The 15,852-nt window shown below is 39.1% G+C and overlaps 2 protein-coding genes across 3 annotated transcripts in view; one reads left to right on the top strand and one right to left on the bottom strand.

The window, feature by feature from the left end:
- Positions 1-15,852, bottom strand: part of LOC127529379 (uncharacterized) — a 773,396-nt gene that overhangs the window by 134,301 nt on the left and 623,243 nt on the right. The gene's annotated exons all lie outside the window — the stretch shown is intronic.
- Positions 1-15,852, top strand: part of LOC114658706 (N-acetyllactosaminide beta-1,3-N-acetylglucosaminyltransferase 3-like) — a 74,886-nt gene that overhangs the window by 36,139 nt on the left and 22,895 nt on the right. Inside the window, exon 1 of one of the 2 annotated variants that reach the window (XM_051932744.1) lies at positions 11,854-12,334. The exons of the other annotated variant lie outside the window; for it this stretch is intronic. The gene's annotated coding sequence lies outside the window, so the exon portion shown is untranslated. Of the gene's footprint in view, positions 1-11,853; positions 12,335-15,852 lie in introns of those variants that run through there. 2 annotated transcript variants of the gene reach the window in all.

Raw genomic sequence — 15,852 nt, 5'->3', positions numbered from 1 at the left:
CCCCCACTTCTCGATTGAATGCTAATCAATTGAGCCGCTCGAAATTCCATGGGTTATCTCTTGGTCCAAGAAGAGATCCTCTAAGTAAAAATGGTCCACTTGTCAAAAAGGCAGAAAAACAATGTGGATTAAATGATCTCCCTATTGGAACTGTAATAGTGTAAAAACAAGCTAGGAAAACAAAAGGATATCTAGAAATGAATGAAGAACTCTGCGACATGACTGTTTCACTGAATCTATAATTTACAAAGGTGGCCAGACATCCCGATGACAGGGATAGTCCTGATTTCAGACTCTGCATCCTGGCAAATAACTGAAGAACATCAAACTGTCCTGTTTTTAACAAGCTACCCATCTAATAAAGTTTTTCAGTGCTGCAAACGTTGCTTTGTCGATACAAAGTTTATTACAATATATTTACAACAGCATGCATGAAACTACACAATAGGAACAAGAAACAGACAAAAACAGAGCATCGACATTTGTTTGTTTACACTTCAAGCACTGTGTGCCATCCGATCTCTTATTTGTGAAATGATTTGTCTTTAATTTGTTTTACGTGCCCTGAACCTTCTTTGAAGATGATGAGATAAGCAGGTATTGAAGAAATGAGGATGGGCTTTATTATGCATTGTTTTTGTCATTCCTACAGATAATGTTTCACAAACATTAACACTGCTTTTATGAATACCATAATAAATGGCATTTAACAGAGACATATGCCTGTGTTCAGCCTTTCACCCAATCCTGGGGCCTCATGTATAAACGGTGCGTACGCACAGAAATGTTGGGTATGAGCGTTTCCACGCTCAAATCGCGATGTATAAAACCTAAACTTGGCGTAAAGCCACGCACATTTCCACCGTAACTCATACCTTGGCGTACACAATTTCTCCGCTCGGTTTTGCAGACTGGCGGCACCCAGCATCAAAGCAGTGGTACTGTTCCTGTGTGGTCACCCTTTCTTTCTTAGACCCACATTCCTGGCGCGGCTTTATAAATACTCTGAAATTAACTGCATATTGTTTATTAGTGTAATGCATCTGATTGTAATTAACCTGCAGCAATATAATGGTCCAGGGAATAGCCATAGTATTACAAATACCAGAACTGCTTTAGCGTTGTTACGCTCACTGCATCTTCTTCTTCTTTCAGCTGCTCCCGTTAAGGGTTGCCACAGCGGATCATCTTTTTCCATATTACTCTCACTGCACCATTCGGAGTATTTATATCACTGTACCTGAGTGGGGAATCACAGCAGCAGCTGATCGGAAAGAGAATTATCGGTATACAGTTTCAGGCACACACTACCTCAACCACGGCAAAACGCGTCAAAGCCATTACTGTACGGGCCTCGCGTTTCAGAAACAGTTTCATCCCAAGAACTGTAAACGTACTCAATCAGTCCATCAAGTGCTCCTTGTAGAACTGTTTGTACTTATAAGAACAATTACCCCACTGTAAACTTGCACTACAGTTATAATATTGCACAACCTGCGCCACTTTATAAAGCGCGTATGATGATGATATCATTTTTAAGATGAAATGCAGCAAAATATGTTGCTTATAGTATACAGATAAAACTTTAACTTTATTTAAATAATCTGTATTGTTAATAATTAAACATGTGAGGACACGGAGCCACAGCGCTAGCTAGTTCACGGATAGCTCCTGTCTTGTGCTGTATTATTGCTGGTGCCAACGCGACACTGAAAGGATAGACGGATAGAATAATTAAACATGTACTATGAAGATATTTCAATGTTCCTTAAAAGTTTTGAAGAATCGGCGTTCTAAGCTTACAGATGGCTTAACGTCTGTTACAGAGCTGATTGTGTGGCGATTGGGTATTTGGAGAAAGAAAAGTAAGGACAGGAATTGGAGGTTAGTACGTTTGAAAGAGACAGTACTTCTGTAATAAATTATTTCATCGAAGGTCGCGCATGGCGCAGCAAGCCTCTTGCGTGAGATATGAACAATCACTGCGCCACCGTGTTCCCATGTTTAATAACATGCTTTCATTCCTATCATCATGAAAAAGATATCACGTATACATCTCAGTATTTTAATTATTCAGAGAGCTGTAATATCACGAATGTAATGGATTCTGTGTCCTGTCGGAGAAAGAGAAAGAACGGAAGCACGTAGTGATTCACACACATAGAGCACATAGAAGATCAAATACAGAACAAAGCATTTAACGTGCTACTTGAGAAACTAGTAAAATAAACGATTTTAAGATGAAGTTTATGATGTTCTACTTTAATGACAAAATAAACTACATGATTAAAGTGGAAATTTCGAGATTAAAGTTGACATTTCATGCTTTTTTCCCCCTGTGTGCCTATTTTTTTTTTGTCTGTACCTAATAAGCTTTCATATGACACTCAGACGGTGGGCTACGACTTGCCTTTTCATGCCGACTTTGATATGTGACTTCTTTTTTATTTCGGGCACTGTGCGACTTTGTGAACTTGAGCCTTCGAGTTTCTCCAACACTATGTTACTCGATCAACTTTCTTTTGTTGATTATACCAGGGGTGGGCAGATTCAGTCCTGGAGGGCCACAGTGGTTGCAGGTTTTTGTTCCAACCCAGTTGCTTAATTATAAACCAATCCTTGTCAATTATTTAATTGCATGGCTTGCTAGTGCTTTAACTCTGCCATGTCAGGTCATTCTCATATCCTAGATTTATTTTCCTTTCTAAGGATACCATCCAAATGATTTGAAGTCTAAAACAGATGAGTAATTCTCAGTGCTTCACTTTTTTCTCTTCACTTTCCTTCCAAGTATTTAATTAAACCCAATAGTGCATGACAAATACACACAGGTGTAAATGAAAACAAGCTAAATGGAGAAATACTGGTCTCTTTTGTCATTTGCATGGTATTGCTAATTAGGAACAATTAAAAACCAAGAATACAGCTGTTTAAGACTAAAATAAGCAATAAGGGTTCAAAATCTTAACGAGCGAAACAACTAAAGTGAAGCTGAAGTGTTACTTGAGCAATAAGGGCTTCTTATTAAGCAGTTGGGTTGGAGCAAAAACCTGCAGCCACTGCGGCCCTCCAGGACTGAATCTGCCCACCCCTGGATTATACCACTGTTTAAACCAACAAATAGTACGTTTTTCCTTTGCCTCCACTTGATATTCGCTGAAATTCTTATATTTTCCCCCGTGCTTTTCCCATTGTCTTTTCACAGAAGGCTATTTATATCGATTTGCATATTCAAAGAGTCGTAATTCTAGGAGGAGTTGGGGCGGGACAGAAGGCGCGTGCACGTGCGTTACTTTTCACGCTGATCGGGATTTATGTAGTGGAAGAACGTGAAAGTTTGCATGTGCACAGATTCCTGCATCTGGATTTTTCTGTGCGTACGCACATTCCCGCTTTTGTGCTTATGCTATGTTATAGTGTGAGTTCTACGCACTGCGTTATACATGAGGCCCCTTGTGAGGTGGCCTCTGGCCCCCACAACCCTGAAATGGATTGAGAAGGTTCTAGAACCAAATGACTGAACTCAGTTCATTGAGGGCTACAGTGCCTGCACAATCCTTGAACACATCTGAATGTTACACCATATGTACATTTTCTAACTTGTTATATAATTGATGTGAAATGTATTTTTGTAATCTTGATTTTAGATATCAATTGAAAAATACATTTCTCACCTTGAGAAAAAAAATCGTTCCACTAGAATCGCGGCATATCCCACTGATATTGCAACCTGGATAAAAGAGGACCAATACAAGGTCACCCTAGCAGAGATGGACCTTCTTTCTATATAAAATGCATTAATTATTATTATTATTATTATTATTATTATTATTATTATGCCAGGGCGGCACGGTGGCGCAGTGGGTAGCGCTGCTGCCTCGCAGTTGGGAGATCTGGGGACCTGGGTTCAATTCCCGGGTCCTCCCTGCGTGGAGTTTGCATGTTCTCCCCGTGTCTGCGTGGGTTTCCTCCGGGCGCTCCGGTTTCCTCCCACAGTCCAAAGACATGCAGGTTAGGTGGATTGGCGATTCTAAATTGGCCCTAGTGTGTGCTTGGTTGGTGGGTGTGTTTGTGTGTGTTCTGCGGTGGGTTGGCACCCTGCCCAGGATTGTTTCCTGCCTTGTGCCCTGTGTTGGCTGGGATTGGCTCCAGCAGACCCCCGTGACCCTGTGTTCGGATTCAGCAGGTTGGAAAAAGGATGGATGGATGGATTATTATGCCAGCTTACACAACCTCATGGTGGTGATCGAAGGCCAGCTGTCCTTTGGTGACCATGTTGCTGTGGTCTCTTGGTCTTGTGGATTCTCTGTATACAAAATTCACAAGATCAGACCATATCTGACGAAGTATACAGCACAACCCCAGTCCAGGCTTTGGTTTTGTCACGCAACGTTCTGCTGGCAGGATCAACAGCATGTGTCACCAAGCCGCTGCAGAAGATTCAAAATGCAGCAGCATGTCTGTTGTTCAACCAGACGAGGTGGACACACGTCACTTCTCTTTCCAGGTCACTACAGCACATACTGCATTACTGTAAGTTCAAATCCTTGATGTTTGCCTGCAGAGTAGTCAGTGGGTCAGCACCTACATGCATGGAGACACTTGGGAAGCCCTCTGCTCCTTCTGAACCACTCAGATCTGCTGTTGAATGGTGTCTGGTGATGTCATCCCTCCGTGATATCAAATCATGAGTAGCTCCTGGCTTTTGGAATGAGCTGCCCACCTCCATCGGAAATTCTGACTTCCCCAATGTGTTTAAGAAGATTTTGAAGACCCTCTTGTTCACTGAATTTGTGTCTGATATTCACTGTTAGGTTGTGTAATTTAGGAATCGTAAGTCGCTTGTAGTTTGTTCTGAGTTCTTCAGTTGTTGTAATCAGGTTTGTCACTTTATCAAATCACATTTGTTCCCAAATAGACTGATATCGACTTGAGTATGTTAAACTCTTTGAAAAAAGTATCTGCAAAGCAGATAAATGTAAATGACACAAAAATGCACATTGACCGCTCTGAATCATACATAGCACTGGTCAACAAGCATTACGCTACTGGGATTCTTTCATTTGTACTTTAACAAATTTCGCTTGCTGACTCCAAATATGAAGACAATTTTTGTCCAGCATGTCCCGTTTTTTAGTTATGATGTTCCAGGTCTTGGGCTACTAGGGTGACTGGACAGTAAAGGCGATGCGTTTCAGCATTTAATAAATAAGTTTGGTCTTAAGAAAAGTGAAGCCAAAATTAAGGAATGTGTTTTTGTTGGCCCTGAAATCCGTCAACTGATGCTTGACGATGAGTTCAAAAGGAAACTGAAGCCCACTGATTCAGCACCTTCATTCGCGCAGGTTGTCCAGAGTTTTCTTGGCAGTCACAGAGCAGAGAATTATGCTGAGCTTGTGGAGAATATGCTGAAAGCGTATCAGCTTACGGGAGCCCGAATGTCACTAAAGACGCATTTTTGACATTCTCATCTTGACTTTTTTCCACTAAATCTGCGCGATGTCAGAGATGAGCATGGGGAAAGATTTCATCAAGATACAAAGATGGTGGAAAACCGATATCAGGGAAATTTTTCTCCGAGCATGATGGGTGACTACTGTTGATTCATGCAAAGAGAGACGGATGTGCAGTACAAGTGCAAAAGCAATTGCCTCAGACAGTTTTGAGCACACTGATCTTACTTTTATATTGAGGTAAATTGACATAAACATGTTTTAAAGTGTCTCTGGTATCATCTTCTGGTTTGTTTTCAGAATAAACACATTGAAACAATTTTGCTGAGACAGAGTTCAAACTATAGATTTTGCGTTGATATATTATATTGATATTCAAAAGGGTCAAAACGGCAATGATGTGTATCTCAAAAATCTGATGTGCTAGCTTAATTCCGAGTTCATATATGAAATCAGTGTAAAGAGAAGCTCTGAAGTTCACAGTAGCAAACAAAAAATATTTTTTTGTAGACCAGTGTAGTATGAACTAAATTTCTCAACTTGCTTTCTTTTATGTGGTTAAAAATCGGCATATAGGGGGTATACCTGAGAAACGAGAAAGCTCAAGCTCAAGCCCAGTGAAATTTGCAGTAGAATTACTGTCTAAAATAATTGGAGATGACTTTAAATTTGACATTGAGATAGCCATGGCTTATCGCACAAACAGACCAAGCACCTTTAAACCTAGGTCTTTTATTGTCCGCTTCGAGCGACTACGATGTAAGCTTGATGTGATGGCACTTCTCAGACACAAGCAAGAGATTATATTCGAAAATAATCTTATTCGTATTTTCCCCAACTTCTCCCCATCAACAGCTGCAAAACGAACAGCCTACATTGACATTAAAAAGTTGCTACGGAAAGCCGATATCAAATACAGCCTCTTGTATCCCGCCAAACTGAAAGTGGAAGTTCAAGATCAATATTATATTTTCCTAAGCAAAGAAGAAGCTGAAAAGGAACTAAAGAAGCTGTTTCCGACACTTTTTTGAAAGTTAATAAGGAGCCATATTCTATCAAGGAATGGGAAGGACCTATGATCTGCTTTATATGTTTATGTTTTAATTAGAGTTATAGAGTTATAGACGTGAGTGTGAAAATGTGGAAGTAATTAAAGTAGGATTCGTTTTTTATTTTTTTTATTTTACTATACCTTAAAGTAGACTGTTTAACATCATACCCTTGGTTTATTGCTTTTTCTACTATTTATACTATTACCATTACACTATTACAGTAGGAATTACCAGGTTTATCCTAGACTAGTTTTTAAAATTATTCCCAGGGTTGATTCTTCTTTTTTTTTTTTTTTTCTTTTTTTTTAATCTTAATATCTTAATTTAAAAGCACTGAAGATTATTTCAAGCTTAAATACTGTTAATGATAATATTTTCGGCAGATAGTATTAAGGATTTAACTGTAAAAGATATATCTGTTTTAATTCTGTAACGCCGCTGCAGGGTGGGGTTTGTTTTGTTTTGGACGTGCTCTGTCTCTTCATATGTCAGAGGACTGGAACATCGCAAAGTGGGATCTAGCCTCATGTGGGGAGGCAAAATGGGGGGGTGGGGGGATAAAGGGGGGAGAGAAGGAGAGCAGGTTATATCTAATCTATTCTTGTAATCCTTATAATTATAAATATCAATGCAACAATAGGCTAAAATGCAATAACTCATGGGGAATTTTGAAACTAAGATTAAAACTGCTACATTACCAATTAAAACTATAAAATGACATTAAAAACTCAGAATCAACGTCTCCATGATGGGACAGTTAACTTTGTGAGCTGGAATGTTAAAGGCCTGAATCACGAATTAAAGAGAAAGAAAGTATGCTCTCACCTAACAGGCTTAAACGCTAAAATAGTATTTCTACAGGAGACCCACTTACTAACCAAGGATCAGTTCAGACTACAAAAAGACTAGACTGGCCAAATGTTCCATTCTAGCTTTATAAAGAAAACTAGAGGGGTGGGAATTCTCATACATAGAACAGTTCCATTTGTAGCATCAGATGTAGTATCGGACCCTGAAGGGAGATATGTGATGGTCATGGGCAACTTATATAACAGTAAAATGATTTTGATAAATGTTTATGCACCCAATGTTGATGATAAGGAATTCATGCAAAATCTATTTGCATCCATTCCCAATGTGAACACTCATAAAATTATAATGGCTGGGGACTTTAATTGTGTTTTAAATCCACTCTTAGATAGGACTCCTGTGACAGGGGGGACGACATCTAATACTGCAAAGACAATTACACAGTTTTTAAATGATCACAACTTATCAGACCCCTGGAGGTTTCTTAACCCAAACTCAAGAACATACTCATTCTACTCACCAGTGTATTATAGCTACTCAAGAATTGATTATTTTTTTATAGATAATAATTTCCTGCCTACAATTAAATCATGCAAATATGACACAATTGTTATCTCTGACCATGCCCCTCTAGTCTTGGAGCTAAAATCATTAAGCCCCTCACACTCACCTCATAGATGGCGTCTTAACCCTCTTTTATTGGCAGACGAGAACTGCACATAATTTATATCCAAACAAATCAGCTTCTTCCTAGAGACAAACACGTCCACAGAGGTTTCTGCAGGAATACTCTGGGAAACACTAAAGGCCTTCTTAAGAAGACAGATTATTTCATATCTTTCCCACAGAAATAAATTAGAAACCAAGAAAGTGTCAGAGCTAAGAAGTGAAATTACTAGAATAGATGAAGAAAAAGCCAGGAGTCCAAATGAAGTTCTCCACAGGAAAAGGCAGGCCCTGCATACAGAACTTAACATCTTAACAACTAAAGAAACTGAACAAATTATTTATAAGTCTAGACAGCATTACTATGAACACGGAGAAAAAGCTAATAAGCTTTTAGCTCAACAAATTCACAAACAAGAAGTTCACAATGCAATACCAGTAATCACCAACAACAATGGAGAAGAAATTATTGACCATAAAAATATAATGCACACATTTAGAGATTATTATAAGTCTTTATATTCTACTGAGTCCAAAGAAGACAACACACAATCTAATGCATTTCTGGATACATCACAGATACCACAAATAGATGCTTTAAGTGCTGAGGAACTGGATAAACCTCTAACGCTAACAGAATTACTAGACGCTATAAAGTCACTACAAAGCGGGAAATCATCAGGCCCTGATGGTTACCCCATAGAATTTTATAAGAAATTCTCCACTCAGCTAGCTCCCCTCTTATTGGCAACATTTGCAGAAGCTAGAGACAACCAAATACTACCTCAAACATTTCGACAAGCATTAATTACCATCTTTCCTAAACAAAATAAGGACTTGTTACAATGTGCATCATACAGACCAATTTCACTCCTGAATAATGATGTTAAGATACTCTCAAAAATCCTAGCTAGAAGGATGGAGAAAGTGCTACCCTCGGTAATATCACAAGATCAAACTGGATTTATTAAAGGCCGACACCTATCTTCAAATCTCCGACGCTTGTTTAATGTTATATATTCACCAGCAAAATCAAAAAGCCCAGAGATATTACTATCATTAGACGCAGAAAAAGCATTTGATATGATTGAATGGAATTACCTTTTCACTGCATTGAAGAAATTTGGGTTTGGCCTGAATATTTGTGCATGGATCAAACTACTGTATACCAATCCAGAAGCTTCAGTTTGTATTAATAACATTTGCTCAGAGTACTTTAAACTAGAATGTGGTACCAGACAAGGATGTCCCTTGTCGCCACTGTTGTTTGCAATCGCTATTGAACCACTGGCGGTTCACTGCCGAAATTCTTATCAGATAAAAGGGGATTATCAAAGAAGGACTGGAACAGAAAATTTCTCTATATGCAGATGATATGGTCTTATATATATCAGACCCAGAAAACACTGTCCCCGCTGTTTTAACAGCACTAGCAGAATTTCAAAAGATATCTGGTCTTAGAATTAATCTGAATAAAAGTATACTCTTTCCAGTGAATTCACAAGCATACAATATTAGATTAGACACCCTACCTTTTACCATAGCAGATCAGTTTAAATACCTAGGGGTAAATATCACAAGTAAACATAAAGCTCTTTATCAACAAAATTTTGGCATCTGTATGGAAAAAATTAAGCAAGACTTGTATAGACGGTCAACCCTTCATCTCACTCTAGCCGGAAGAATTAACATTGTTAAGATGAATATCCTTCCTAAACTTCTATTTTTATTTCAAAACATTCCAATATATATCAATAAATCGTTTTTTAAACAGTTAGATTCAACAATAACCTCATTCATTTGGAACTCAAAACACCCACGTATTCGAAGAGCGACCCTACAAAGACCTCAGGCAGAAGGTGGCATGGCTTTACCTAATTTTCAGTTTTATTACTGGGCATCAAACATACAAGCCATAAAAACCTGGACACAAATAAATGAACATACACAGGCTTGGTCCGCAATAGAAGTAAAATCCTGTAGTACTTCTTTATATTCCCTGCTCTGCTCTCCAATAAATGCAAGTTATCGCAAATATACTAATAACCCAATTGTGCTTTACTCACTCAGAATATGGAACCAAATTTGAAAGCATTTTAAGATGGAAAATCTTTTATCAGTGGCACCACTGCAAGAGAACCACCTCTTTCAACCTTCGCAAGTATATCCAGTTTTTAATACCTGGAAAAGTTTTGGGATTAAAATGCTCAGAGATCTTTATATAGACAACATATTTACATCTTTTGAACAATTATGTTCAAAATTCAACCTCCCAGCTACACATTTCTTTTACTATCTTCAAATTTGAAATTTTGTTAAACAGAAATTGCCCGATTTCCCCCACCTTGCACCCTCCACAATGCTGGAAAAAATACTGCTCAATTCCGAGGAAACAAACACTATTTCCGCAATATATAAAATCTTATTAGAGTCCCTACCTTTCAAATATCCAAGAGGACATTGGGAAGAAGATCTCTTAATCAACATATCAGAAAAGGAGTGGAAGGTAGCAAAGCAGAGAATTCACTCGAGTTCTATATGCGCAAAGCATAGAATTATTCAACTAAAAATTATATATCGAGCCCATCTGTCTCGCTTAAAGCTGTCCAAAATGTTTCCAGGGCAGAATCCAACCTGCGAACACTGCAACCAAGCTCCTGCCTCACTGGGTCACATGTTCTGGGCCTGCACCAAATTAACATCATTTTGGACAAAAATTTTTAAGTGCCTTTCTGACAGCCTTGGGGTCACAATCCCTCCTAACCCACTAACAGCTGTGTCTGGTGTTCTTCCAGATGGAGTTGAATTGGAGAAGGACAAGCAAACGGTGATTGCATTCACTACACTTGTGGCACGCAGACTTATTTTGTTAAATTGGAAGAATCCTAATTCTCCTCTGATAAGTCAGTGGGAAACCGATGTTTTATATTATTTGAAATTGGAAAAAATCAAATTCTCAGTTAGAGGATCTGTACAACATTTTTTCAAAACCTGGCAGGATTTAATCAATATTATTTTAGAATAAGAGAAATAACTATTACCGCATTTAACTTTCTTCTCCATCTCTTATTTACATAGATATTTACTTCTCCCTTTCCTTTGTTTAATGTTGCCTTATTAAAAAGCCTTAAGCAATTTTCCTTTAGCTAAGCTCTCCTTCTCAGGGGTGGGGTTTGATTTGTCTTCAATTTTGTTGGGTTATAAATTGATCTGTTTGTATGGAATGATTACAATGAAAATTAATAAAATAAAAATATAAAAAAAAAAAAAATCGGCATATAAGGAAATCCTAGTGTCTTTGTAAAGACCAACTAATATTTTGAATTCACAGGTGCTATATAAATAAAATGTATTATTATTATTATTTAATTCTCAAGTAAGAGCTACAAAATCTTCAATTATGTGTGAGGGTGGGCCCTGGGTTTAAAATAAAATAAATGTCAAATAAAATAAAATGAGGCACCTTAAATGCAGAAGATGCACAAAGGGTGAGTCTTGTAAACCAATTTCAGGTGCAGCCCCTCCATGCTGTGGAGGACAAGACGTTTGATCACAAAGGCTGATGAGGAGCACTGAAGTCCTCAGGCCTCTCCAAGCTAAAGGCAGCTAACAGTCATATTTACATGGTGTGTCACAGCCGGGTCGGGCTGACAGTAAAGCACCAAAATCACCACAGAAGGCTTCCTGCTTGTCAATTCTAGTTGCTTGTCATGCTGGTCTAACCACAAACAGCAACGCAGCCCCGTCAGCCTGGCAGCTTCAGTCTTCTGCTGAAATTCAGCTGACACCAAGATTTGTGGGACAGCGCAGCACACACCTCCAGTGTCGGTAAGTACCTGTGCCTTGTCACTTGTGGGACGTCCGCTTGTGACTTTTATTAGAAAGAGCAAGAGACAGCTTGACGGGTTTTAAGGGTGGGCTGCCACACATGTGACAGAAGGGTGTGAGTGCAAGATATCAAATATCAAAGAAAAGGCCATTTTTAATCTTGTTGTTTGTGTAATTGAGCAAACCAATATGCTGTTCTGCGAACTGAGTAAAAATCACAAGGATCAAGAATTCAGTGTAACAAGTCCAGCCTGTCATTTGCTCCTCCGATGGTGAAAGACACTGTTTGTTTTTTTTAAATCCTTCTGCAAGCTCTGCAAGTGCGAGACGTCTACAAGTACTACGCTAAACTTCTTGGGAGATTTAAAAACTGCAGTCATTTTTCCGAAGTTAAACAAAAATACAAACTCCCTGGATATGCTGATCTTATTTATTTCATGACAGAGTCATGAGAAGCGTGAGACGAGGATTTATTAAAAGGGCGTGTAACTGAACAAGTGGAGACAGGAGGAAGGGGCGCTTCAGGTAGACTGATTTATGTTTTCTTATACTAAATAAAATGAAGCAAGGCATTTGTATATACAGTATTTGTATATATTTGTTGTGTTGACATAAACTCCTAAATCCTGGTCAGAGGTTGCTTCATGTAGCCTATCTTCATTTATAATTTATGTAGCACTTTGAACTTTTCTACGTTAAACTGCATTTCCCAGGTGAAGCTTGTCCAGCTCTTTCTGAATTGTTTTTGCTGCCTCCTCAGTGTTTACCGTTCCTTCAGTTTTAGCATCATCTAAAAATTTCACAGGTTTACTTAATACATCAAGATCAAAGCTATTAATGTAAATCAGAAAAGATAATGGTCCAAGGAGAGACCCCTGAGGGACTCTACTGATGACCCCATTCTCTTCTTACCTGTGCTCTTTGTCTCCTGCTGGTTAACCAACTTGAGATCCAGTTTTTCAGTTTACCTCTGATGCCTACATTAATCTTTATTGTGTGACTTAGTCAACTTAGTTGTAGTCATTTTTGTTGTATGCTTTGTTTTTATCAACTATTACATTTGCCTGATCAAACAAACTTAAAAGATTGGTTTATCAGGACTATCATAAACCCGTACTGGATGTTCTTTACTAACTTACTTTCATACAGATCCTTTTCTAATTTATTTTGTATTATAGTTATTGTAATTTATAATGGCACAGAAGTAAGACTTAACTGGTCTGTATTTATCAGATCCATTTTGTCTCCCTTCTTGAAGACTGGAGTGACATTTGCAGATTTCCAGTGTATCCAGTACTTCTCCTTTCTCAATTGACTGCTCAGATATGCCTTATAAGGGTTTATAGCTGACTCCTTTCAATACAATTAGTAGACCGTTAGGTCCAGTGGTTTTATTAGTTTTCATTATGTTTAGTGCTTCTATTTTAAAATCTATGAACTGAGAACTTGGAAGTACAACTGCTGCAACACCACTGGAATTGATGTAATCAGCTGTTTTTAGGCAGTCAGCCCAACCTTCAATAGTTCAGAAACACAGCAAGTTGATCTTTGAAGGTCTCAGAAGTGCTACGGCCTGCTGCTATCGGACACTTGTACTGCAGGACTTTGTGCCGTTTACATCCAAAGCGGATCGACTATCTGATCAGTGGGAGTTTGAACTATAAAGAAAGACTGAAGAAGTCCATCCATCCATTTTCCAACCCGCTGAATCCGAACACAGGGTCACAGGGGTCTGCTGGAGCCAATCCCAGCCAACACAGGGCAGGAACCAATCCCGGGCAGGGTGCCAACCCACCGCAGGACACACACAAACACACCCACACACCAAGCACACACTAGGGTCAATTTAGAATCGCCAATCCACCTAACCTGCATGTCTTTGGACTATGGGAGGAAACCGGAGCGCCCGGAGGAAACCCACGCAGACACAGGGAGAACATGCAAACTCCACGTAGGGAGGACCCGGGAAGTGAACCCGGATCTCCTAACTGCGAGGCAGCAGCGCAACCACTGCGCCACTGTGCCGCACTGAAGAAGTCAAACCTTTCAAATTTAAGCAAACAGAGATAAAAGGCATTTTCACACCTAGTTTATTTTGAGCAGTGTTTCCGAAATCTAGAGTGAATTCCCCCCCTAGTCCGATTGGTTTAGGTAAATGTGAACACACCAATCCCAGTCTAGCGTGGACCAATACAACCCTACAGGAACCCTTTTGGAAAGGGTGGTCTCGGTGTGATAATTAATGAACTCTGTAGCGGTTCACAAGTGATATGGATGTGATGTGACACAGGACCGATCTGTGGTTACCACGTTGCACTATTTCTGCCAGTACTTAGGTGGATATATGTGGATAGGACTGGCAAGTTATGTTGGGCTGAATGGCCTGTTCTTGTCTAGAGGGTTCTACTGTAATCTCAACATAAAAATAAATTCACATACTGTATGTATACATATTCTCATAAAACAGTTCACACAAGCACCTCTCTGCAGCAGTGCTACTTAAAATTGCCAACACCTCCCAGTAGCCCCGGCATTATTACACCATTGGGCAGATTCAGAGGGCGTGGGGTTTGCTGGGAAGAAGATTAATCAAGTATGCTTTTTAAACAGGAGTCAAAAAAAAAAACACTGAGGGGCTCGCAATTATCTGTCAGGGTTTGTTTCTATTCACCACACAAGCCATTAGATTACGTCTACCACTACCTTGAATTACAGTTTCGTCTGTTATGTACAGTCATGTGAAAAAGTTAGAACACACCATTGAAACTTTTCACTTTTTCAACATGTTTGAACATGCAAACAGTGCCTACAGTTTAAGGTGATATAAAACTGATATTCAAATGACACCTATAATCGACACAGTGCCAATCTAAATTAACAAAAATGTAAAGTAAAGTAAGTACACTCTTAGTGCCGGGATATACTTGATGCTATGCGACTTGGATGCTCACAGATACTCTGACTATACTTACTTGCCTTACTTTATGTACAGCCAGAGGATTCCACCAAGTGGCAGCTACGAGATATCATCAAGGTGAGAAAACAATGTCTGGTTTTGCTGTGTTGTAAGTTGAGGGAACAAGGATGTTGAAGATAAAAATTCTTTGCATTCTGAAGCAAAGGTAAAAAGACAGCAAAGAATATGGAATGTGAGACCTTTTAATGTATTGCTTCATTACGCTGGGGAGTATGCGATGATTGCATTGCCTATGAGAGAAATGGATGAAGAAAAGCACCATGAATACTTTTGTGTGTCAGCATTTAAGTTTGATGATTTGCTTCACTGCATCAAACCATTCATCAAACACTGAAGCTGGCGCATTGATCTTGTTGGAGCAGCAATACGACTTGCCATCATATTGCGTTAATTTGCAACAGCCGAATCCATACTTCTTTTCTCAAACATTTCCCGCTTTGCATCCATTTATCAACACTTCAAACCCATAAAATTTGAATCAGGTGTTTCGGATAAGGTGCTAGTGATTAGAACCTCCTCAGGTGGTCTGCAGGTGGACCTGACTGTCCTATTTAAACCACAGATATCTAGGGTCTGGTGTTCTCTTTGCTATGTGGTGCCATCATGCCAAGATCGAAAGAGCTCACTAAGGCCTTTTGAAAGAAGGTTGTGGATTCCTTTGAGTCAGGCAAGGGAATTAAAAGATCATAATATTATTTGAAATAAATCATTGTACAGTACGGAAACTCATCTACAAGTGGCATAGATTTTGGAACATTGCTAATTTATCCAGGATTGGCCAGTCCAGCAAATTCAGCCCAAGAGCTGATCATTTGATACTAAAAGGAGTCTATAAGAACCCCAAAATTTAATTGCAGGGATCTGCAGGTAACTCCTACAACAGCCGGTGTCCAAGTGCATCTGTCTACAATGAGATAAAGATTGCACAAGTTTGACCTACATGTGAGGTGTGCCTGGGAAGAACCTTTGCATCAAACAACTTGCATCTAAAGGTATTTTGCAATTAGGAGTTGCCAAAAATGACAGATGTCAATGTCAGAGACTGATGGGCAGAACATCTTCAAAA

Source organism: Erpetoichthys calabaricus, chromosome 10 (assembly GCF_900747795.2).
Source record: "Erpetoichthys calabaricus chromosome 10, fErpCal1.3, whole genome shotgun sequence".
In the NCBI taxonomy this organism is placed as follows: Eukaryota; Metazoa; Chordata; class Cladistia; order Polypteriformes; family Polypteridae; genus Erpetoichthys; species Erpetoichthys calabaricus.
This window is presented reverse-complemented; position numbering and strand designations above follow the sequence as displayed.